At 39.4% G+C, this 26,444-nt stretch overlaps 1 long non-coding RNA gene and 1 pseudogene across 1 annotated transcript in view; both read right to left on the reverse strand.

The window, feature by feature from the left end:
- LOC138159171 (uncharacterized) overlaps nucleotides 1-26,444 on the reverse strand; it is a 169,002-nt gene that overhangs the window by 30,871 nt on the left and 111,687 nt on the right. The window lies entirely within an intron of this gene.
- Nucleotides 16,091-17,467, reverse strand: LOC138159170 (peflin pseudogene; annotated as a pseudogene).

Genomic DNA, 26,444 nt, shown 5'->3' on the forward strand with positions numbered 1-26,444 from the left:
TTGTCAAATTCTCTCAATTCTACCTCCACCAAATCTCTTACATCCATTATTTTTTCTTTGGTTATCTATCACAGTACCTACCACAAAATAACTGCTTAATTAATGCGTATTTATCTCTTTTGGTCAGGTCTTCATAACCTTTCACCAGGGCTACCATAATAGCTTTTAATTGGTCTCCCTGCTTCTAATCTCTTCCCTCTCCAATTCATCCTCTTACTAAGGGACAGGTCACTTTCCTGCTCAAAAACCTTGTGCAGCTCCCTATTATTTCTCAAAATTCAAACCTCTCAGTCTGACTTCTACAACCTTCTATAATATCACTCCAGTCTATTTTCTTGCTTTATTTCTCATTATCTGCCTTCATATATTCTGCCTTCCATCTAGAACTAGACTATAGCTATTTTCCTGGTCCAACATTCTATCTCTGCTTGTCACAAACTGAAATCTACTCCTCTCTCATCTTTGCCTTTCAGAATACTAATCTTCCTTCAGAGATCAACCCTGGGGCCAACTCTTCTATAAAATCTTGCTTGATCCCTGATTCCTCCTGATTCCCAGTCTGCTCTTCCTACTCACATTGCTTAATGTATCCTACCAATGGAATGTAAACTTCCTGAAGACAAGACCTACCTCATCAATATATCTGTATCCCCAGCATCTTTATATCTGCAGAACTTTGCATGTAACAGTCACTTACTGTATAAAATGTTTGCTGAATTGAACTTGACTCTTCTGAGAACTAACTTTGAGAAGGCTGATCTTTGCCTGGCAGCAGGGATTTGGACCCAGCAATTCTTCAAGATACAAGTTATTCAGATACAATTACTCAGATTACTTTGTTTCACTGCCATATCGATATTCAGGAGTTCATTTGAGCTTGTCTCTATTCATTTAGCTCCACAGATAATTTTATGTTTGGTTTCCTGATAATTCTTCATTTAAACTGGAGTGTAACTCTGGTAATATAGAATTGTGGGAGAACCCTGCATTAGCATAAATAAGATTGAAATCCACATGTCAGGTACTATAATCAATTCTGTCAGTGCAATCACAGTTAGAAGAAACACTTGCGATGAGGTTATTGATGCCTGAAGTCCTTGGACAATTTCAGAATAAGAGAAGTTGATAAGTTGACCTCTCTTTTCTTGTTGACAATGAGATAGACACTTCTGCCACACAGTTTTCCACACATCAAAATTGGGGAACACCGCAATGCCTTTATTCAAACTAGAAATACTGTCAAAACTCTATGATGGTAGTTCAGCTAAGAATTATGGAGAACTTATGCAAATACACTTGTATTATCTGAAACATTTGAGATAATGGTGTACAGGAATAAAAGTGAAAATAGTTTATTCACCCCCCCAACTAATATTTGGTATTTATGAAAGACTTTAAGGTTTGTAAAATGTTTTTCACCCATTATCTCATTTGGGACTCATAGCAACATTAACAGATAGGTACTCCTCAGGTGGGCAGCACCCTGGACAGAGGAATGATCCTGGAGTCAGTAACTGACCTCAGATGTTTCCTATTATTTTTGACCCTGTCAAACTTAATCTCTGTCTGCTTCAGTTTCCTTGTCTGTAAGTGTGGATAATAACTTCACCTACCTCCCAGGGTTGTTGTTGGGCAGATCAAATGAGATAATATTTGTAAAATGCTTAGCACAGTGCCTGGAACATGGTAGGCACTTTATAAATGTTTGGTCCCTTTCTCATATCTAAGCCTCTTAGAATCCCTAGCTCTTTCCAAGGCATAATTAGATGCCACCTCTTCCTCAAGGTCTTTCTGGATGTCTCCAGTTGTTACTGATCCCTCTTACCCCCTGCCCCAATTTATCCATTTACATATGGTATTTATGTATCTGTATATATCATATATGCGCCACCCCCAGTAAAACGTATTGAAGGCAGGGACTATTTCTGTTTTTCTTTCTGCCTTTGTATCAGTATACTGTCAGGTACATAGTAAGTGTTTAATAAATGTTTCCTAAAGGAGTGAATGAGTGAATGAATAGTATCACTATTTTCTAGTGAGGAAACCAAGGCTCATAGAAACAAACTGACTTACCCTGAGTCACACAGATGGTAAGTGACAGAACCAGCATTTGAACCCAGTCTATGTGACCACACTGCCTTTGACTCTACTGAATCCAAAAACATCACTCTTTCAATAATATCATGCTGCCTCCCACAGCTTTACTAAGATGACAGTCAAGTCAACAAGATTGTATTAAGTGATTATTATGTACTAGGTATTGTGTTAAGGGCTGGGAATATAAATAAAAGCAGAAAAAGCCCTCAAGAAACTTATAATCTATTTTGTTTTGCTTCGAGGGTTTCCTTTTCACTTATTATGACATAAGAATCTTTTCCCCAATAACATGCACACTAGAGAACACTGGACAATTACACACAGTTTTAGTGTTATTTATCTAGTCTAGCCCACAGACTGACTTTTTTAATTTTTTAATTAATTTTAATTTTTTTGTTCAATGGAAGATAGCTTCAGCAATTATTCTTTGTAATGCAATTTGAGCTTTTTAAGTAATAAGCCACTCTTTAGTTTACTTTTTATTACATCCCCTAATATCCTTGATCTATTTAGTGTTCCAAATAAATATTGTTACAATTTTATTTATCTCATTCTACAAACCATGCCATTGGAGATATGGGTGGTATAATACTAAATTAGTATATTGGGTAGTATTGTAATTTTTATTATATTAGCTAGTCATGAATTTTGCAAATTATTCTAGGAACTTGCATTCTAATGAGGGAAGACAACATACTAAAAGGAAGCAGAAAGAGGGAGGAAGGCTCAGGACTATTGTAGAAAAAAAAAAGTCCATAGATTCAGGAGTGCAATTTGAAGAGGAATGAAGATATGACTGACCTATGGATACTTCCTAAAAGAGATATTCTGGAAGAAACCAACCAGTCAGGGGTACAGGCCATAGGAGGGAAGGGTACTTTTAATGTCTGAAGCCCAGCAGCAAAGTGAACTTCCAGGGTAAGAAGACTAATAATAGCTCAGTAGAGAAAAGTCAAGGAGAGTCAGAAATGCCATCTGAAGAGGAATGAAGAAGAATTAGGATGCCTTTAATATAAGAACATAGGATATTAGAGCTGCAAGGTACTTGCAAAATTATTTAGAGATGAGGCAACTGAGACCCAGAGAGGTAAAATACTTGCCATAGGGTCCCAGAGCAAGTTAATGATAGAACTGCAAGTAAATTGCAGACTCCTGACACCTAGGTTAGTGTTTTCCCTTACCAAATGAGAACTTATGGGACAGCCCTCAAGGCCCTCTCCCCCATCCCAGTCAAACATCTCAGCAGCATCCCCAAAAAACAAACAAAAAAACCCCAACACACTATATTTTGTAATGGTGGAGTTTGTTTTCAACAAATGATAGCCAACAAGTATATAATTCCTTAAGGTTTACAAAATTATATATATATATATGTATATATATGTATAAATATATATGTGTATGTATGTATATACAGTATATTTATTGTTTCCTTTTTAAAAAAAATATTTATTTTTAGTTTTTAACATTGATTTCCACAAGATTTTGAGCTACAATTTTTTTCTTTCCCTGTCTTTCCCCTATCCCCCACCCCAAAATAGTAAGCCTACTGAATACCCATTCACCCAATCTGCTCTCTCTTATAACCTCCCCCTTCACCCCCTTAACTTTCTAGTAGGGCAAGATAAGTTTCTATACCCTAGTAACTGTATATTTTATTTCCCAGTTGCATGTGAAAAAAAAAAAACAAATTTTTAAACACTTGTTTTTAAAACTTTGAGTTACAGATTTTTTTCCCTTCTTCCCTCCTCACCCCCCCCCCCAGGAAGATAAGCAATTCAATATAGATTGTACATGTGTAGTTATCCACATCATTTCCACAGTAGTTATACTGTGAAAGACTAACTATATTTCCCTCCATCCTATCCTACCCCCCACTTAATCTATTTTCTACTTTAACCCTATCCCTTTTCAAAAATGTTTTCTTCTAACTACCCTCTCCCCAAATCTTCCCTCCCTTCTATCATCCCACCTCTTATCCCCTACCATCCTATTTTCCCATAGGGTAATATTGAGTGTATATGTTATTCCCTCTTTAGGCCAAATTCAATGAGAATCAGGTTGTCCCATTCCCTTTCACCTTCCTGCTCTTGTCCTCCATTGTAACAGTTTTCTCTTGCCTCTTTTATATGAGATAATTTACCCTAATCTATCGCTCCCTTTCTTCTTCTCCCAATAAATTCCTCTTTCACCTCTTAATTTTATTTCAGATATCATCCCTTCATATTCAACTCATACTGTGCCCTCTGTCTATGTATACATGAACATACAAATGCCAACACTCTCATATATATTTGTATATACATACATTGTCCTATACACACATATAAATGTATGTGTGTGTGTATATATATATATATATATATATACATACATATTTATTCCCTTCAACTATCTTCATACTGAGAAAAGTCTTATGAGTTACAATTATTGTTTTTCCATATAGGAATGTAAATAGTTCAACTTTAATAAGTTCCTTATGTTTAAAAATTCTTTTTCCTGTTTACCTTTTCATGCTTCTCTTGCTTCTTGTATTTGAAAGTCAAATGTTCTGTTCAGCTCAGGTTTTTTCATCAAGAATGCTTGAAAGTCCTCTATTCCACTGAATGACCATATTTTCCCCTGTAGCATTATACTCAGTTTTGCTGGGTAGGGATTCTTGATTTTAGTCCTAGCTCCTTTGACCTCCAGAATATCATATTCCAAGCCCTTTGATCCCTTAATGTAGAAGCTGCTAGATCTTGTGTTATCCTGATTGTGTTTCCACAATACTCAAATTGTTTCTTTCTGACTGCTTGCAGAATTTTCTTTTTGACCTGGGAACTCTGGAATTTGGCTATATATTTCTTGGAGGCTTTTGATGCAGGGGTTCTGACTTCAATGTCTTCCTCCAGCTTCATTCCTTGATCATTTTTGTCCCCAAAAAAGGATTCTATGATCTGTTTGTGCTTCCATTGCTTGCTCATATTGGCAGCCAACTACTTGACTTTTGAGCTCTTTGCAACAGTAGAATTCTGCTTCCAGAATGGAGAGAGCTATGTCCCAAATTGATGGGGTTTTTGCTGCTGCCAGAGGCATTAGATGGGCACCCTCTCTACAACCCCCACATGCTCTGGCTCCACTGGTCACAAACCCCAGGACCACTACCCAAGACCACAATCTGGATCCAAGCAGGTCACAGCAAGAGCAATTACCCTCTGAATGGTCACTTGGCCCCCTACAATCTGCAGGCCAGGAGCTCCGGAAGCAGCCCCTTGGTAGCGGCTACACCCACTGTGCCTTCTCCACTTCTCAATCTGGGGGTAGCAGCCAGACCACACTCTTCTAACCTCCCCTGGACCAACCAAGTTCCACACTGACCTTTTACTTTATCTCTGGCATTTATGGATTGAGAAGTCTGGAAACCACTATAGCTGCTGGTGATTTATTCTCAAGAAGTCTGCTCTAGCAGCCACTCATTGGGGCTACCCTGGGGGTAAAACCCCGGCTCAGGCATGACTGCCCTTGGTTCCCAACATGCTGCGATGGACGCGCTATGATGGACACGCTGCAATGGACCCTTCCTGTCAGCCTGCTGGGCTTCCTTCAGCAGGAGATTTGTTTCTCTCTGTCTCTTTGTGGGTTCTGTAGCTCTAAAGTTTGTTTAGAGTCATTTTTTTTACATGTATTGGAGGAGGTGGAAGCCAGAGCTGCAAGGAAGTCCTATTTCTACTCTGCCATCTTGGATCCACCTTATCTATCTATCTATCTATCTATCTATCTATCTATCTATCTATCTATCTATCTATCATTACATTCCATCCTCCTATTATTTTCCCAATTTAATAGATGAAAAAACTAAGGCAGATAGAGCTTAAGTGATTTGTCCAGGTTTGCACAGCTAGTTAGTGTCTGAGGAGGGATTCTTTTTTTTTTTTAATAATTTTTTCCCAGTTGCATATAAGAACAATTTTTAACATTTGCTTTTTGTTTTGGTTTGTTTTTTTTTTTAATTTTGAGTTAAGGAGGGATTCTAACCCATGTCATCCTGACTCCAACTGGTATAACAGACCTCTGTTTAACTAAGGGCAATGAACACAAAGGGATCAGGATCTCCCGTATGTGGTAAGGGAAAGATTTTTACAGTCAAAAGAAAGAACAAAGAAGGTAGGAGACTAGGACAAAGAGAAAGAATACAGGAACATTAGATTTATTAGATTTTAAAGTTTCATTTCCTCATGAGCTCTCTGCTCCCCACAGCAGTTTCTGATGTTCACCCTAGTATAAGGTGATAGTAAGAGATGATAGCAAATCTTTTCTGACTGTATCATATTTTTTTCTCTATAATCACAAAATAGTAAAGAGCAGTTGATGCTAGAAATAGAGCCTGTGCCAATAACAGCACATGTTTCCTGCAGTGGTCTGCAGAGTGCGGTTTTAGGGAATTGGAGGATGAAAATATCTTCACTTTGTTGTTTTTATTTGGGGGAGGGGTCGTAAGGGGGACAGTGTGCTGATCCTCTGGAGGCCATTCTTAGGAGCAACTCTATTTTTAAGTGATTCAAATATAAGCGCACTTCAGTCACTACAGTAGGCAAAGTAAATTGGTATACAAAGGAAATCAGAGTATTCAGATAATTTAAGCCCCCAAAAGAAAAGTCTATGATGGGAGAAATTTTGCTGGTTCAGCCTGAAATGACCATTTTGGTCGTGTAGATATGGAATACTTCAATGAATGTGTCATGTTACTGCTGTGGGTCCTCCACTGGTGCAAATCTTAATCCCTTGCTGTTCAGTTATTTTCAGTCAATCATAGAGAACCTATACAACTCATTGGGAACCTTTATTCAGTTCTATTCACATTTTTGTGAATGCCAGTGCAACTCTCAGTTTATCCATTTGTAGAATCACCCATCACACTGAATGACAGAATTTCAGAGTTGGAAAGGACCTGGGGACCCATCTCATCTAACCAATAACTAAACAAGAATCTCATCTACACCACACCCAGTATGTGATCATGCAACGTTTGCTTGAAGACTTCTAGGGAGAGGGAATCTACCAGTTCTGGAGGTAATCCATTCTACTTTGGGATATCTCTAATTGTTAGGAAGATTTTTCTTATGTCAAGCTTAAATTTGTAACCTCCATCCCCATTGGGGCTAAAAAGAACTTGATATTTTTTCAAGGCCTTGAAGATACCTATCATGTCCCTTAAGACTCAACAGCAAAAATATTTTTTAAATTATCATTATTATTATTGCGGTAGCTCCACTATATGCAAGATTTACATTAAGTTTCATTTGACAAACAGGTGTGGATAGAGAACTAACTGGCCTTAAATTCAGAAAGATATGGGTTCAAGTCCTGTCTCTGTCATGCTGGTAGGTCTCTTAATCTCTCAATGCTTCAAACAACCTCTAAAATGATCATTTGAAGGGAAATCACTTCTCTACATTGGTGGATAGATAGAGGTAGATAGATGATAGATAGATAGATAGATAGATAGATAGATAGATAGATAGATAGATAGATAGATAGACAGATAGATAGATGATAGACATAGCTATATATTTACCTTTTGTATTTATTTACATATATTATATATTTTACATGTATGTGTATTGTACATATACGTACATACATATATAGACATATTTTTAAAGTAAAGATTATGATTGGGAGGAAGGAATCATAGGTCTGAACCAAAAAAGGACTAGTCACTCTGCCCTAGCCCTAGCCAACTGGCAAACTCCCCTTTCATTCAGGTGTGACCTCCACAACTGGACATCACATTACACTTTCAATTGGTTGTACTCACTGTCCTCCCTATCTTTCTAAGACTCTAAAATGTTGATCCCTAAAATGACATCATTGTTTTTAAAAAGTTCCAAGATATTCCTCCCCATGTAAGCAAAGGCTGAGGGTTGTTATCACATCTCCCAAGAGGAGAAACAAACTAAGAAAAGAGCTGCTTAGCAAACAGATTGTGACAGCAAAGAAGGCAGGAGGGGGGAAAAAACATAAAACATAATCCATGTTGTCAAAAACAAGAAAGATAAGTCTATTTGCCATTGAGGTTGTCAGCAAACTACACAAAACTTAAATCAGCCTGCCTCAAAACTCTCTACTCCCAGACTTCTCTCTCTAATCTATTTACTTCTTCATCCCTGATGGGGGCAAAGTAGAACTGATTTGTGAATGTTAATGGATTTCTCTAAGCAGTCCGGAGGCTCCTTTGGTTGGGGGGTATATTTCTAGACATTACTGATGAGCTCCTATGCTTTTAATCTATTTCCCTTTTTTTCCTTGGTATACCAGGTACACAGCTGGACATACAAGGTAGGACCAATCCTGATTTACCCTCCTCATACAACCTTCAAGGTTGGGGATGATTTGGGAATATTATTACCTTCAGCTTATATAATTAATAATAATAATAATATTTATATGGAACTTTAAGTTTTACACTTTACATTCTCTCTTTATTCTCTCATTTGAACCTCACAACACTCCTACAAAATGGTTGCTTTGATTATCCCAATTTTATAATTGAGGAATCTGAGGATGAAAGCACTTAAATGACTCACCCAGGATTACACATTTTAACTCAGGGCTTCCTGACTTCAGGTTCAGTGCTTTAACTACTGTACCCCTTAAATAATTTATACTTCCATAATGTGATGATCAAAGGACTAATTTAGGATCCAGGATAATCAATTCAATAGTCAATTATTAAGTGCTGAGGGATACAAAACAAAAAATGTGAAAATGCCATGCAAGACACACACACACACACACACACAAAAACAGGGTGAATTGATAAGGGGGAAAAACCATTAATTACAAAAGTTATCAGGGGAAAAGTCAGGAGAGAGGACCCCAAGGAGCTGAATGAACCTTGAAAGAGGACGAAGATTTAGGGAGGCAGAGATGAGGAAGTAGTTTATTCTAAGCAAGGGGGACTACTTTAGCAAGAGTGTAGAATCAGGAGACAGAATTCAGGGGACAGCTAGCTCCAGTTTCACAGACATACAGAGTATGTAGAGAGTAGTATGAACTAAATAAGGCTAGAAAGGCAGGTTATAGAGGGATTCAAATGCTGCACTGAGTTTACCCTGGATGTGATAAGAATTTACCCTGGAATCAGGAAGCCTTGAGTTTGAATCCTACCCCAGAACATACTAGCTGTGTGACTGAACAAATCATTTAACCTCTGTCTGTCTCAGTTTTCTCATCTTAATAGGTAGAGAAGAAAATCGCAGACTACTCCAGTATCTCTGCCAAGAAAACCCCAAATGGGGTCACAAAGACTCAGACACAACTAAAAAAACAATTGAACAACAACAAAATGAGGATAATAATGTCACCTACCTCATTGGGCTGTGGAGAAGACAGTCTATTTAAGGAGGAAATATTGAGGAGATAATCTATTTAAAGTATTTTGCAAATCTTAAAGTGCTACATAAATATTCTTATTATTCCCAACACTTATGTATGTGTTACATAGTATCCCTCAATAAATTGTTGCTAACTTGAGAAAGATCCAAGAGAAAAAGGATTGAGGAAACGACTATTGCAGCCATCAAAGAACTGCACAATTTGAGAGCTGGAAGAGAGATCATCTGGTTCGTCCAACACACATATAAAAGGAATCCTCACCGAGGCTTTACCTGAAAACTAACAAGGGAGGGCAACACCACCATCTCTTGAAGAAGCCCACCTACTTTTGGACGGCTCTAATTTTTAGGTCATTTTGGTCTTTATTTTGTTTGTTTTTTTCTGGATTCAAGTTTAAAGTCTCCTCTTTATAACTTCTACACAAAGATCCTATTTCTACCTTCAGGAGTCAAAAAGAAGAGATAGAATCCCTCCTCCATGTGGCAAAGGTGCTTCATTTCCTAGACGGCAGCCATCTGTGCATTTATCTAAGTCATTTATAAAATACTAAACAGCATAGGACCTAGCATAGATCCCTGGAGTATCCCACTGGAGACTGGCATTGAACCATTAACAAATACTCTTTGAATTCGGCCATTCAACCAGTTCTAAAATCAATCTAATTGCCTTATTATTTAGTCCACACTCATTCATCTCCACAAGAATAGTAAAAGATATTTTATCAGGGGCGGCCAGGTGGCTCAGCGAGTAAGAGCACTGGCTCCAGTGTTGGGATGACCTGGAGATCGCATCCTGGGCTCAGACACTCAGCACCACACCCAGAAATAACTGGCCGTGTAGCCTTGAGCAAGTTACTTAACCCCGATTGCTTAAAAAAAAAAAAAAAAGATATTTTGTCAAAAAATCAAAGTAAAAACTATATCCACGGCATTCCTCTCATCTATTAATTTAGTAAACCCTCTCTAAAAAGGAGATAAGGTCATCCTGGCAAATCTTGGAGGTGTTTTTTTTTTTTTTGGTATTTGTTTTTTTAATGAAACCATTCTAGCTATTTGTAATTACTTCTCTCTCTTTCCAGGTAGGTCATGAAGTAGATAGAGTATTGGGCCTAGTATCAGGAAAACTTATCTTTCTGAGTTTAAATCTGGCCTCAGATACTTATTAGCTGTGTGACCCTGGGCAAGTCATTTAACCCTCTTCACCTCAGTTCCTCATCTATAAAATGAGCTGGAGAAGGAAATGGCAAGCCACTCCAGTATCTCTGCCAAGAAAACCCCAAATGGGGTCATGAAGAGTCAGACACAACTGAAACAATTGAACAATAACAACAATTTCTAGAACTTTGACAACTATCTCTTTCATAATTCCCTTCAAGAATTTTTTGGGCATAAATGTGAAACTCACTGGCCTATAGTTCACACACTTTGTTCTCTTTCCTTTTTTGAAAATCGGGACATTTGCTTTTGTTCAAAAGTATGGTACTTCCATTTTACAAAATCTCTTAGATATCACTGAGAGTACCTTGGTGATCACATCTCAGTGCTTCCAGTGCTTCAAGACACAGTTCATCTGGGCCAGGTATCTTGAATTAATTAAGGGAAACCAGTCTTTATCTCTCTTTACTTATCTTGAATATCAGCTCTGTATTAGTCATTTTTGTTCTATCATTTCCAGTGTAAAGTTCATTCATTCCCCTTTGCAGAGAAAGCAAGAAATAAAGTAAAAAATTTGCCTTCTCTCTGTTGCCAGCAATTATCATTCTGCCTCAGCAAAAGAAAGATCCTAACCCTCCAATCGTTCCTCTTTCTTCTCCTTTTATCCCATTGGTGGTAGCCTTTGAATTCTAGACTTAGCTTTCCTACTGTCTATCTATGTGACCTCAGACAAGTCATTTAACTTTTTTGAGACTCAATTCCATTATCTAGAAAATGAATGGTGAAGCTAGGTGGTGCAGTGGGATTGAACACTGGGCTTGGAATCAGTAAGACTTATTTTCATAAGTTTGAATCCAGGCTGAGACACTTACTAGCTGTGTGACCCTGGGCAAGTCACTTAACCCTGTTTGCCCCAGTTTCTCTTCTGTAAAGTGAGCTGGAGAAGGAAAACCCCAAATAGGGTCATGAAGAGTCAGGCATGACTGAAACAACTCAACAACAAAAGAAAACTAAGGAATTGGACTAGATTATCACCAAGATTCTATTCAGCTTTGATCTGAATTCTGTATCTAATTAAGATTCTGTAATCTAATTTGATCCTGGCAATAACTCTATGAAGTAGTCAGTTTTCCCCAGTTTATAGATGGGGAAACTGAGACAGTAAGGTTAGGTGACTGGCTCTAAGTCACAATGACAAGTGAGCGGCAGAGGTGACATTCATCCAGTATTCTCCATGACCTCTGCTGTTTCCAGATAGCTGTTTGCCAAACGAGGCTTTCGGAAAGCCTGAATCATGTAATACCCAATACCGAGGCTACCCTTAAGACTTCAGAGGCCACTTACTTAAGACTTACACTCAGGCTACTAAGACACACAAAGGGAAGTGGAGCATTGTATCAATTGTCCAAATAATTTAGAAGTAGGGGGGGAAAGTCACTATTGAGGAAAATAAGGGACTTGGGGCATGAATCAACTGATTACCTAACCATTGTAATTAAAAGAACTAAATAACTGCTCAACCATAAACTTTTGTTGCTCTGTATAAATGCAGCCTAGGAGAAAGAAGCCAATTTGCAAGGAACTGAATTGCAGACTCCCTATAAGGTAAGCAAGCCTTTGCCCAACTACCTTTCCAAAACTAAGGAAAACCTCAGACAATCCAGCCATCCATTCGAGTCATTACCCTGTTTCCTGTTACAGGTAGTTGAATTTAGAAAACTACAACTAAGCTATCTGAAATTCATCACTGCCTCAAATGGAACTATCTAATTGAAGGCATCTAATTGAGTCCATTTATCTACAATAACTAAGTGGTACTCACAAACCTATAAGAAAAAAAAAGTACCTATTCATCTAAGTATTAGCTCTTTTGTGATCTTATCATTCTTCTAAGAGACACAGTCACCAACAACTAAATGCCATGGCTAGTAGGAGTCTTAGATAAATTATGGGCAATCCATTTAACCATTCTGAACTTCAGTTTCTTCATCTACAAAACGGGGATAATAATGCCCATAGTGGCCTATTAGGGTTGTAAGGCCTGGAGAAAGATAATTCATCATTCACTTTGTAAACTTCCAAGTGCTATATAATTTTCCATTGGTTTTGTTACTGTATCATCCATATCATCACTACTACTACTATATGAACCATTATTACTACTACTAATGTCCTGGATATGGATATCCTCTCATATCTTTCAATCTACCAGAGAAGGCGATCAAAACCTTAACCATTTAACAATAATTAAAACTCAGATTTATATAGCAGCCTACAGTTTGCAAGATACTTTCCTTAGAACAACCCCTTGGGGCAGTTATTGCAATTTTTATTCCCATGTTAGAGATGAAAAATTTGAGCCTCACAGAGGAGAGGTAATTTAATTATGGTAACACAATAATCACATGATCAGGAGAGAATCCAAATCCAGATCTCCTGTCTTCAAGGCCAGTATGTCTTGTACTATAGGTGCTGCCTCCCTCAATGTATACTATAAGAAGTATTTTTGAATGGATGAATGAATGAATGAATGAATGAATGGTCTATATTTGGACCAGTATTAAAAGGCTAAGAACTAGACCTCAGTCCTTGATTTTCTGATTCCAAACCCATTTTACAACACTGCCTTCTAAGTTGCCTCTATAGCAACATCTAAAGATAATGGAAATTGGAAGTCTAAGGAACTTAAGCTCATTCTTACTATACTTTTGCAGAGTTATAGAATAGGGTTATTAGGCATGTATATGCCCTGACTCCTGACAGTGATATACTTACTCTAATAAAGGATAGAACACCTATAATGTTGGCATTGCTAAGAAGACATCAGACTCCAGAAATCTCTGTCTAGCTAACCAAGCAGAATTCCAGAATTCTATTACCAGAATTCAACAATCTCAGTGACATAGTATTTGATGTAATAGAGATTTCTGGAAAGAATAACTCAACAGGAGTAAAAACATCTTGCTAAGAAATCATGGAGGGTACAGTGGATAGGAAGACCTGAGTTCAAATCTGGCCTCAAACATTTACTAGCTGTGTGACCCTGAGCAAGTCACTTTACTTCTTTGCCTTTGTTTCCTGTCTGTAATATGAGCTGGAAAAGGAAACAGCAAACCACTCCAGTATTTTTGCCAAGAAAACCCCAAATGGTGCCACAAAGAGTCAGAGAGGACTGAACAACAATAAAAGTCACATGGAAATATGGGACTAAATTAGAATGTTAAAGGACCTAGCATGGAATGTCCTTTCCCAGGTCTGAATCCAAGCACTGTGAACTGGGACTTTCACAACTATTTCCACTCCCCTGCTGACCTCTTTTTCTTTTCTTTTTGGAGGGGCAATTGGGGTTAAGTGACTTGCCCAAAGTCATGTGGCTAGTAAGTGTTAAGTATCTGAGGTCGTATTTGAACTCAGGTCCTCCTGACTCCAGGGCCAGTGCTCTATTCACTGAGCCACCTAGCCACCCCTTGACCTCTTTTTCAATATAAGAACTAGCCAAATTAACTCTGTCACTGCTCCTGAAAAGGATATATCAATGTATTCCTCCCTGTAGTTCCACTCACCAACCTTCCAAACCTCTCTGCCACCATTCCCTCTTATGTGTTGTCTTCCAGGATTAGAATGTAAGACCTTTTGTATTCACTTCTATAGTTGAATCTCAAGCATTTTAGCACAGCACTTGGCACATAGTAAGCACTTTCCTCCAAAATAAGCCCTTGAGGTAGGTAGGTCAAGTATTATTATCCCTATTTTACAAATTAGGAAACTGAGTTAAGAGAAAGCTGAAGGGGCAGCCAGGTAGCACAGCGAGTGAGAGCACTGGCTCCAGTGTCAGAACGACCTGGAGATCGAATCCCCGGCTCCAACACTTAGCACCCACCCAGAAACACCTGGCCGTGTAACCTTGAGCAAGTTACTTAACCCCACTTGCTTAGGGGTGGCCAGGTGGCTCAGCGAGTAAGAGCACCGGCTTTAGTGTCGGGATGACCTGGATCAAATCCGGCCTCTGATACTCAGTACCACATCCAGAAATACCTGGCCCAAGGTGTAACCTTGAGCAAGTTACTTAACCCCAATTGTTTTAAAAAAAAAGAGAGAGAGAGAGAAAGCTGAAATTCCATGTCCAAGGTCACAGCTAGGATTCAACAGAATTGAATCAGGTCCTACAAACCCAATCCTTTCCACTTCATCAAACTGAATTGCATGGAAATGTCCCAAGGAATTTTGTTGTCGTTTCATTTCTATTAACTTCAGTTTCCTCACCTCCCAAGAGATAAAGAATTCTTAAGTTCAAAGATGGTCACTGGGCTCCCAGTGGGAGATTTCCTTAGCAGAATCATCTTAGAGAAGGAAATAAGAAATGCCTTGTAGCTAAATGACTGACTTAATGGAATGAGCTTTGACCCTGAAGTCAAAGGACCTGGGTTCAAATCATGTCTATGACATTCTGCATCATCTTGGGTAAGCTATTTAATCTTTCTGGCCCTTAGTCTGAAAAAATAAGAGGATTGAGTTAAATGGCTCCTGAGGCCTCTTCATCCTAGGATTATTCCACAAAGGATATCTCATTTTTACACATTATCTGCTTTGATCTCTTTATTTCATAGGTGGGAAAGCCCAGAAGAACACAGTTAGCTCTTTTAACTTATAGAGATGGTCCCTCAAATCACCTCGTAAAATCTAACTCATAAAAGGGATGATAAAACTTTGTCTTCCCTCTATCCCCCACAAGGCCCCATCACTGTGCATTCACTTCTCTAAGGAATATATTGGCATCCCAAAAGGTATTGATTTCAGGGGCACAGAAGTGCTAGAGAAAGAAAATATTAATTGATTTTATTACCTGCACAAGAATGGAGAAGGGAGGGAGAAAGCACAACAAGGCCACTTTTGTTTGGAGGATAAAACCAAAATTATTGGCTGAGTAAGGCTAAATTAAGCATTTAAAGTTCAGCATTCCCAGAATGCTGACAGTGCAGGCTAAGATCAATACCAAAACAATTTGCACTGAGGGGAATCCTGGCCCTGGTTATTACCTACTAATTATACTAAGTTTTCTGTTAAATTGGTTTAACTATTCAAAGACTGAATCATAGACAAACTTGTTAGCAATGTCAAAACAGGGACAGAGACAGGTATCAGTCATACATTCAAAAAATCAGTCCACTCAATTGTGAGCAAGAAATGAGAGAAAAGGGGAGATTCTTTTTTTTTTTGAAGTAGCACCCCTTTATTGAAGCTTATGGATGTGCTGGACATTTGGCCCCTAATGACTGAAGATGACATAGAGATGCATTGGCAATAGCAGGCAACATGTGCAAGGCTGGAGAGTGCCTGCCCCTGGATACCCAAGCAGCAATGAGAGCCGGGCAGCAGGAGGTTCAATGGGAAATGCCCTGCCCTGATCTCTGTTTCATTTTCGGAAAACCCAAGTCTGTCTAATATAAAATGACACAAAAAGAAGTGAGGAGAGTATATACGGTGGTAAGACATGAGCTAGAGCTGACGTAGGCCATCAGGAAAAGTCACAAGACTTTCCTGGATACAAAGGCCTAAGCTGACCAAGTCACTTGAAGTCTTAAGCCAAAAGGGCTGAACCTCCTTTCTCCCAGGCCTGGAGGTGAGCTAGGCTGCCCACTGGTGAGGATATACACCTGCCTGAGGGGTCAGGTCCCCATCTTGCTCTACGGCCTAGGCCCCAGGACCTACAGGGGTGGTCACTCCTCTGATGTCCCAGCATGGCAGTCACAATCAGGTTCTAAGGCTCCTTTCTAGGAATGCTACCACTCAAAGAAAGGGGAGCTTTACTTTCTTTTGGGGGCAGTGGTGAGAGAAAGGAGAGGACAAGGAAGAAACCCACTTCACTGTTTCCAGTTTAGGGGGGCAGGGGAAGGTTCTTCAAGGTCCCTGGATCTCCGAGGCTAGGCGTCCCTTCTGGCTCTGTCCCTAAGGAGAACTCAGGCATTGTGTTGAGGTCACAACATCTGTGAGGCTGTCATGATGAGGAACTCCTCAAAGCTGAGCCAGGCACTGCCCTGCATGCTTTTGTACTTCTCCCAGGAGGCCTCGGTCAGCACCTGCAACTGGGTGCACACCTGGATGAAGCGGTCCAGCTGCATGGCAGGGGTGGCAGAATGCGGGTAGTATGGGGAGAGCAGGAGCTGGGTGAACTGAGGGCTCAGATTATAGCCCATCTGAGACAGAGCTTGCTGCAGTTCATTGAAGCCGATGGAGCCCGAGTGGTCCCGGTCATATTACTGGAAGAGATTCTTCCACTGCTGGATGAAGGTCTGCAAGGCAGAGAAGCCAAAGAGGTCGATCCGGCCTGTTTTGGTCTTCTCAAACATGTTTATCATCATGAGGCAGGTTTCATCATTGAATGTGGACCAATTGGAGTTGACCAAGGCCTGTTTAAGCTCCTTCACAGAGATGTAGCCATTGTGATCTGTATCCACTGTCTGGAACCAGGAGTATGCTTCGGGGTCTAAACCAGGAGGAATGTTGTCTGCTGCTGGGCCTTGACCATAAGATCCTGGCTGAGGGGTATTATAGGGATTTGTAGCAGGCTGGCCATAGGGACCTCCTGGAGCAGAGCCTCCATAGGGTCCTCCAGGAGCTGATGAAGGGAGCCCCCCAGGGCTGGGATGGCCATAGGCTCCACCACCAGATGGTGGTCTGTAGGGCCCTCCAGGAGCTGGGCCTCCATAACTTCCACCAGGGGGTAGTCCCCCTCCATACTGGGGATGTCCTAGGTAATAACTACCTGGTGGGGCTCCTGGAGCCTGTCCAGAAGTTCCTGGGTAGCCCTGCCCGTACGGGTAGCTAGACATGGCGTCTGTGACTTTACAAAGCAAGGAGGGACCGAGATTGTTTCTTAAAAGCCCATATGATTCCCCAGCCCACTAGGTATACTTCAAATTATAATAGGTTTGCTACATTTTAGTAACAACAAGAACAAAAACCATGTAAATGAAGGATTCAAACATTTATACTTTAAATTAGCAGTTACTAATAGGAAAAGAAGGAAAAAAACCCATGGAATTCCCTTGATAGCCTAGCAAAGCTGGGTCCTCACTGCTGTGTGGCAATCATTTTATTAATATGTTACAGGCTCTTTATGGATTCTCCACAGCAGCTGTTCAGAATCTTTATTCCAAAATGTTGTGGGTTTATTATGTCTTTTTCTCCTATTTATGACTCACTGATCCGATTGTCTGAATCTTAGCTTGGAAACAATAATGATTAGTTCAAGTCTTTAAATGGCTTGATTTAGGTCAAGTTAAGTTAAGTTAGCAAGCATTTATTAAGAGCTTGCTGTTTCCTAGAAACTATGCTAACCCTGGGAATGCAAGTCTCTGTCTTCAAGGAGCTTGGGAAATGAACAAATTGTAGTGTAATAGAGGAGGGTGACAAGGGTGATGAGGGAACTAGAGACAGACTTTGCTATATGTGGACCTGTTAAAGGGATTAGACATATTTAGCTTGGAGAAGAGAAGATTTAGAGATGGGGATGTGGATTCAGGTGTGGGAGGAGGATTGATGGCCATTTCTAGATATTTGATGGATTATGGTAGAGAAGAGGAATTATTTTTTGTTTATTAGGGAGAGGGTAGAACTAGAAACAGAATTTGTAGAGAAGTAGATCTAAATTTGATGTAGGAAAAAACTTGCTAACCATTAGAATTTTCCAAAGTGGAAAGGTACCATAGCATTTTTCTCCTCCCTTCTAGCATGAAGATTCTAGAGAGACTAGTATACACACTCTGCTTCCACATCATAGTCTGTTGTTATTTGGTTTCTACTAATGCTATTCTCTCCAGTTTCCTAAGCATCAAACCCAAGGATTTCTTCTCAGTTTTCATTCTCCTTGATCCAGGTACAACATGTGATATTGTTGACCACACCTTTTTTAATAGTTCATTTGCTCCTTAACTGCATCAATTTCTGTGGTCCCACATTATACTGCTTCTTTTCTCTTATTTTTCTGACTCTGGGGTCAGAGAATCTAGGGTTTCCTCATCCTCTGAATCTTACTTCCTGTGTGGCCTTGGGAAAGTCACAACTCTCTGGGGCCTCAGTTTCCTCATCTCTGAAATGGCTTCAAACATGATGTCATGATCTTATAAATGTAGGCATCCCTCACCCCACCCCCACCTTTATCTCCCTTCTCACTCTCCTCTCTTACTCAACTCATTTATTCTCAGGTCTTCAACTTTCTTCCTTCCTTCTTTCTTTTTTTCTTCTTTCCTTCCTTTTTTTCACAAATGACTCCAAAAACCTTTCTCTGAATTTTCTTCTGGATTTTAGATCCTCATTTATAACTGTGCTTAGAGTGTCTAAATTCAATCTGCCCCAGATCAAATAAAATCTTTTCCCAAATGCCAGTTCTTCCTCCTGACTTTCCTATCTCTACTGATGACACCATTTTCTCCTCACCCCCATGTCACTCAAGATAATGCTTCAAAATTATCTTGGATTCTTTTTTCTCCTTCACACATCCTTCTCATATGCAATCACTCCTGGATCTCACCCACTGAAATATCCTTAATTTCTGTCCCATACTCTCTACTCCCATACCACCACCCTAGTTTAGGCCCTTGTTATGTCATCTGGAATACCACATCAATCTCCTCACCAGTCTCCTGGTATTAAGGCTCTTCCTTTGTACTTCACACAGCCAAAATGTTCTTCCTCGTGTCTGATCACATCATTCAAAAAGCACTTACGGGGGCCAGAGTCAAGATGGCAGCACAGAAGCAAAAAAGCTCCGTGAGCTCTCCCTATAACCACCCTAAATACCTACAAAATACGATTTTAAACAAATTTTGGAGCTACAGAACCCACAAAGTGACAGAGAGAAACAAATCTCCCGCTGAAGGCAGCCCAACAGGCTAGGAGGAAGGGTCTATCTCACCAAGCTGGGAGCCAAGGCCAGCCCCTCGGGGTGGTTTTAGCCCCAGGGTATCCCCTACCAGCAGCAGCTGTAGCAGACCTCAGGAGAGTGGATCTCCAGCAGCTGTGGCAGTTTCCAGAAATATTAGCCCATAAGTGCCAAAGACAAAGTGAAAGGTCAGTATAGAATTCTGTTGAAACTGAGGGGCCAGAGATGTGGTCAGACCCCTGGGGCGAGAAGCAGCAGAGGTACTACAGCTGTGCAGGTGCCTCTACAGGCTGATTCAGAGCTCCTGGCCTGCAGATTGTGGGGGGCCAAGTGACCATTCAGAGGGTAACTGCTCTTACTTTAAACTGCTTGGATCTGGATCGTGGTCTTGGGTGGGGTCCTGAGGTGTGTGACCAGTGAGCCAGAGCATTTGGGGGCTGTAGACACGGTGCCCTCCTAATTACTCCAGGAGCTGCAAAAAAACCCAGCTATTTGGGACAAAGCTCTCCCCTCTGGAAGCAGAGTTCTACTGTGGCAAAGAGCTCAAAAGTCAAGTAATTAAGTGGCAACATGAGCAAGCAAAGGAAGCAAAGCAAGCACAGCAATCCAACTTTAGGTTCCTTTTTGGGGGACATAAATGATCAAAACATGGAACAGGAGGAAGACAGCAAAGTCAGAACTCCTGCACCAAAAGCTTCCAAGAAAAATATGAAGTGGTTATAGGCCATAAAGGAGCTCAAGAAAGATTTTGAAAATCAAGTAAGAAGTGGAGGAAAAATTGGGAAGAGAAATGAGAATGATGCAAGAAAATCATGAAAAGACAGTCAACAACCTGACTAAAGAAAATAACACCTTAAAAAACAGATTAACTCAAATGGAAAAAGAGGCCCAAAAAGCCAATGAAGACAAGAATGCCTTAAAAAGCCAAATTTGCCAGATGGAAAAAGAATCTCAAAAGCTCACTGAAGAGAATCATTCCTTCAGAATTAGATTGGAGCAAATGGAATCTAATGACTTTATGAGAAATCAAGATACTATTAAACAGATCCAAACAAATGAAAAATGAGAAGGCAATGTGAAATACCTCACTGGAAAAACCACTGACCTGGAAAATAGATCCAGGAGAGATAATTTTAAAATTATTGGACTACCAACCTGAAATTCATGATCAAAAAAAGAACCTAGAAATCATCCTTCAAGAAATTCTCAAGGAAAATTGCCCTGATATTTTAGAATCAGAGGGAAAAATAGAAATTGGAAGAATTCACCAATCACCTTTTGAAAAACATCCCCAAAAGAAAACTCCTAGGAATATTATAGCCAGGTTCCAGAGTTCCCAGATCAAGGAGAAAATATTACAAGCAGTCAAGAGAAAGCAATTTGAATATTGTGGAAACACAATCAGGATAACACAGGATCTAGCAGCTTCTACCTTAATGGATTCGAGGGCTTGGAATATGATATTCCAGAGATCAAAGGAGCTAGAATTAAAACCAAGAATCACCTACCCAGCAAAACTGAGTATCATGTTTCAGGGGAAAATATGGTCATTCAATGGAATAGAGGACTTTCAAGCATTCCTGATGAAAAAACCAGAATTGAACAGAAAATTTGAAATTAAGATACAAGAAGCAAGAGAAGCACGAGAAGGTAAACAGGGGAAAAAATCATAAGGAACTTAACAGAGTTAAACTATTTACATGCCTATATGGAAAAAAGATAATTGTAACTTATGAAACTGTTCTCAGTATGAGGAAAGTTGAAGGGAATATAAATGTGTGCATATGAATGTGAGTGAGTGTATATATGTGTACAGGTATACATAGACAGAGGGCACGGGATCAATTGAATAAGAAGAGATGATATTTAAAAGATGAAATTGAAAGGTGAGAGAGGAATATAATGAGAGGAGATGGGGAGAGACAGAATAGGGTAAATTATCTCATATAGAAGAGGCCAGGGATAACTGTTACAATGGAGGGGAAGAACAGGAAGGCAAAAGGGAATGGGTCAACCTTATTCTCATTGAATTTGGCTTAGAGAGGGAATGACATGCACACTGAATTTGACATCTTGCCCTACAGAAGAGTAGAGAGGAAGAGGATGGGGGGGGCATGGTGGAGGGGAGGACAGGTTGTGGGGAGGATAGTTAGAAGCACACACTTTTGAAAAGGGACAGGGTCAAAGTAGAGAATAGAACAAGTGGGGGGCAGGATAGGATAGAAGGAAATAGTCAAGTCTATCACAATATATCCACTATGGAAATGTTTTGTGTAACTACACGTGTACAACCTATATTGAATTGCTTATCTTCCCAGTAAGGGTAGGTGATGAGGGAGGAAGGGAAAGAATCTGAAATTTAAAGTTTCAAAATCAAATGTTTAAAAATATTTATTTAAATTTATATATATATATATATTTATAAATTTAAAAATATCATTATTATTATTATTATTCACATGCAACTGCGAAATAAGATATACAGGCACTGGGGTATGGAGATCCATCTTGTCCTACCAGAAAGTCAGAGGTGCAGAAGGGGAAGGATTGAGAGAGGGAGAAGGAAGAGAGAGCAGATTGGGTGAAGGAGTATACAGTGAGATCGCTGTTTTGGGGGTGGTGGGTAGGGGAAAGACGGGGAGAAAATTTGTAACTCAAAATCTTGTGGAAATGAATGATGTAAAATTAAAAATAAACATAAAATTCAACTTTAAAAAAAGCACTCATGGCTCCCAACAGGAAAAACACACGTTTCTAAAGGATGCCCAAAGTGTGATTCTTAATTGTAGCAACTCCAGGCTACAGTGGCAAGTTATTGGGAGACTGAATATCCATTATGCTAAAAGGTTGATTCTTTATTCCACATATATATTATTAACTAACTAATTAGCCCAGAACTTAGCTTATTAAAAGTATATTCATTAATCAATAAACTAACAAGCATTTTAAGCACTGGCAATGCGCCACCTAGGCGATGTGGAAACAGATTAAAAAATGCTATGGGAAATTTTTGTTTTATTTCATAAATTAAAAATAAAATAAATTTTAAAAAGAAATTATATCTGCCTTCAATACCTTACGTTCTATAGATTTTCATTGTTCACAGGAGACTAGAGCCCAGATCTCTTAATTTTCAACCTATGTTCTTTTCATTTGTGAGCCAACGAAACTTGATTTGATTGGTTTGGCCCTAACCCCGAAGACAACTCAGGATGCATAGATTCTAAGACTTAACTAACCCAGAGTTTGGGTGTTGCCCCTACCCCTCTTTTACTTGCTTGATGTGGCACAGTTAGAATTAAGCTTCCAGCAACTTGTTCCTCTTTTCTTATTCCTTATTAGGCAATTCAGAGAATACCTTTATTCCAGTGTCCCATACCACCCCATTGCCTCACCTCACAGGTGACACAGTAGTCTATTAGTACCATATCAGCTCTTTGCCTAACACTTCTCTTCATCTGTTGCTCTGCCTGGCTTCACTGCAGGTAATAAAATGCCCTTCCAGGCTAATCCCATCATCTCTGACCTCACAGCCATGCTGCTAACTCCAGCCTTGACTGTACCACCTCCCTCAGCCTCCTCTCCCCTCTGAATGGGGAATTAGAAGAGGAAATACAAAATTCCTCCGAATGCCTTCCTTTATAGAGGGCAGAAACTAGACTTTTCTGCTCACCCTATTCTGCATGATTTCCCCCACCTCATTTTCTTGCTCTGTGTTGTCTTCCTCCCTTAGATTGTAAGCTCCTCAAGGGCAGGAACTGTCTCTCTTTTTATTAATTGTATTCTTAGCACTTAATACAGTGCCCAGCACATGGTATGTGTTTAATAGTGTTTGCTGGATTGTATTTATTGTATTGGAAACTCTATGTGAACTTGAACCCAGAATGGACATGAGCCTTTGACCAAAGTGCTCATCTAACTGGATAGCATGAGGGCTGCAAAATTATGTCACCCCTGTTGACATCTGTTCCTCCCACCTCTCCATAAATAACAATAGAGCTTTGTTAACCACTACACTCTGTGACATTTTGGTTCTTCATTTTCCCCTTTTGCCTTTGCATTATTATGCTACGTGGCCCCCGTAGGAGAATGGGGGAGGGGCAAACTACACCTGCACGTTTGTTATTGTGGACCTTTTCTCCAAGGCATTCTGGGATATGGTGAGTGCCTTTTTTTGTCATCTTCCGCCACAAAACAGAGAAGGATCCCTCCACTGCTTCTATATAAGTGACAAATACCCAAATTAATTTACAAAAGAAAATAACTATGTAAACCTTGTGTAAACATAATCTGTGGCATAAAGAATTCTATTTAGCTTGGGGTGAAAAGAATGATCACTTCAATATCTATTTGATCCCCATCCAGAAGCCTAGGGAATATCTCCTTCTGGTCATGCCCAGACTTCATATTTAATAAACACTGACAGCAAAAAATAAAAGTTTATACTTGCATAGGGTACTTTTCTTACAAAAGTCTAGTGAAGTAAATAGTGCAAATGTTGTTTCAATACTGCAAAGATGGGTGATTTCTTCCTTACTTTGATGAAGCCTCTGAACTTTACCAGGCTCTTCCTCCAATGACAGGCTTGTGCTCTATCTCTCAGCCTATAACTGAAACCCTTTGAGGCTGGCAGGACCTTTTCTTTCTTGCTTTTTTTTTTTGGTGGCAGGACCTTTTCTTAGCCATGATAGGGATACTTGTATGGATTCTGAGATGAAGTAAGGGTGTAGAACACTTGAGTGAAGGAGTGAAAGCTTTATTCTTATTTTACAAATGAGGAAACAGAGAAATCAAGAGGTTAACTGACTTACCAAAAGTAAAAGAGTATCCTGAATATTAATCAGGATTTGATCTCAGGCTTTTTGACTCTAAATCCTATGACCTATCCCCTATACCATGTAACTTCTTTAAAAAATAATGATTTTCTTGATATCTTTTACTTTTATATCACTTACATTTCCAGGGTATTCTTTTCTTTCCCTCCTCCAAAGAGTCAGATTTTATAAAGAAGAATCTAAAAAACTAAAAAGGGGGGGGGGGAGGGCAGGCAATAAGGCAGTGCCACATCCATAGTACTTGGCTCCCCACAAAGCAGGTGGGGAAATACCTTCTCATATCTCTACTTTGGGATCAAGCTCAGCTATTGTTATTTCTTTTTTTCTTTTTTTAATTTTTAATGCTTTATTAACTTCTAGTTTACATCATTCATTTCTGTAAGATTTTGAATAACAAATTTCCTCCCCATTTTTCCCCTACTCACAGCCCCAAAATATCCCCTCCTCCAATCTACTCTCTCCCATATATTCTCCCATATCCCCTCCAACTTTCCAGTAGGGCACAGTAGATGTCTATGCCCCAATGCCTGTATGTCTTATTTCCCAGTTACATGTAAAATAATATTAATAATATATATATATATATATTCTAAACATTAGATTTTAAAACTTTGAATTCCAGTTTCATTCCCTTCCTCCCTTGTCACCCACCCTTACTGGGAAGATAAGCAATTCAGTATAGGTTGTACATGTGTAGCTATGCAAAACATTTTCACAGTGGATGTATTGCAAAAGACTGACTATATTTCCCTCCCTCCTATGCCACCTGCCACTTGTTCTATTCTCTACTTTGATCCTGTCCCTTTTCAAAAGTGGGTGCTCCCAACTTCCCTCCCCCCAGCCTGCCCTCCCTTCCATTATCCCCCCTCTCATCCCTTTTACCCCTACTCTCCTGTAGGGAGAGATACCTTATTTAGTGTGTATGTCATTCCCTCTCTGAGACAAATTCAATGAGAATAAGGTTGACCAATTCCCCTTTGCCTTCCTGTTCTTCCCCTCCATTGTAAAAATTATCCCTGGGCTTTTCTATATGAGATAGTTTGCCCCATTCTGTCTCTCCCCATCTCCTCTCATTATATTCCTCTCTCACCTTTTAGTTTCACCTTTTAAGTATCATCCCTTCCTATTCAATTGGTCCTGTGCCCTCTATCTCTGTTTACCTGTACACATATATACACACATTTACATATGTATTCATATGCCCACATACCCTCCTATATATACATATATATGTATTCTATTCCCTTCAACTATTCTCATACTGAGAAAAAGTTTCATAAGTTACAATTATCACTTTTCCATGTAGGGATGTAAATAGTTCAAATTTGATAAGTTCCTTATGATTTCTTTTCCCTGTTTACCTTCTCATGCTTCTCTTGCTTCTTGTATCTGAATGTCAAGTTTTCTATTCAACTCTAGTTTTTTCATCAAGAATGCTTGAAAGTTCTCTATTCCACTGAATGACCATATTTTCCCCTGAAACATGACACTCAGTTTTGCTGGGTAGGTGATTCTTGGTTTTAATCCCAGCTCCTTTGACCTCTGGAATATCATATTCCAAGCCCTTTGATCCCTCAGTGTAGTAGCTGCCAGATGCTGTGTTATCCTGATTGTGTTTCCACAATATTCAAATTGTTTTTTCCTGGCTGCTTGTAATATTTTCTCCTCCATCTGGGAATTCTAGAACCTGGCTATAATATTCCTAGGAGTTTTCTTTTTGGGATCTTTTTCAGGAGGTGATGGGTGGATTCTTTCAACCTCTATTTTGCCCTCTGGTCCTAAAACATCAGGGCAATTTTCCTTGAGAATTTCTTGAAGGATGATTTCTAGGTTCTTTTTTTGATCATGGCTTTCAGGTAGTCCACAATAATTTTTAAATTATCTCTCCTGGATCTATTTTCCAGGTCAGTGGTTTTCCCAATGAGATATTTCACATTGCCTTCTATTTTTTCATTTGTTTGGATCTGTTTAATAGTATCTTGGTTTCTCATAAAGTCACTAGCTTTCATTTGCTCCAATCTAATTCTGAAGGAATGATTGTCTTCAGTGAACTTTTGAGATTTTTTTCCATCTGGCAAATTTGGCTTTTTAAGGCAT

Source organism: Petaurus breviceps, unplaced genomic scaffold, assembly GCF_028583685.1.
Source record: "Petaurus breviceps papuanus isolate PSGF00001 unplaced genomic scaffold, PetGlider_PUasm1.0 175, whole genome shotgun sequence".
NCBI classification, from domain to species: domain Eukaryota; kingdom Metazoa; phylum Chordata; class Mammalia; order Diprotodontia; family Petauridae; genus Petaurus; species Petaurus breviceps.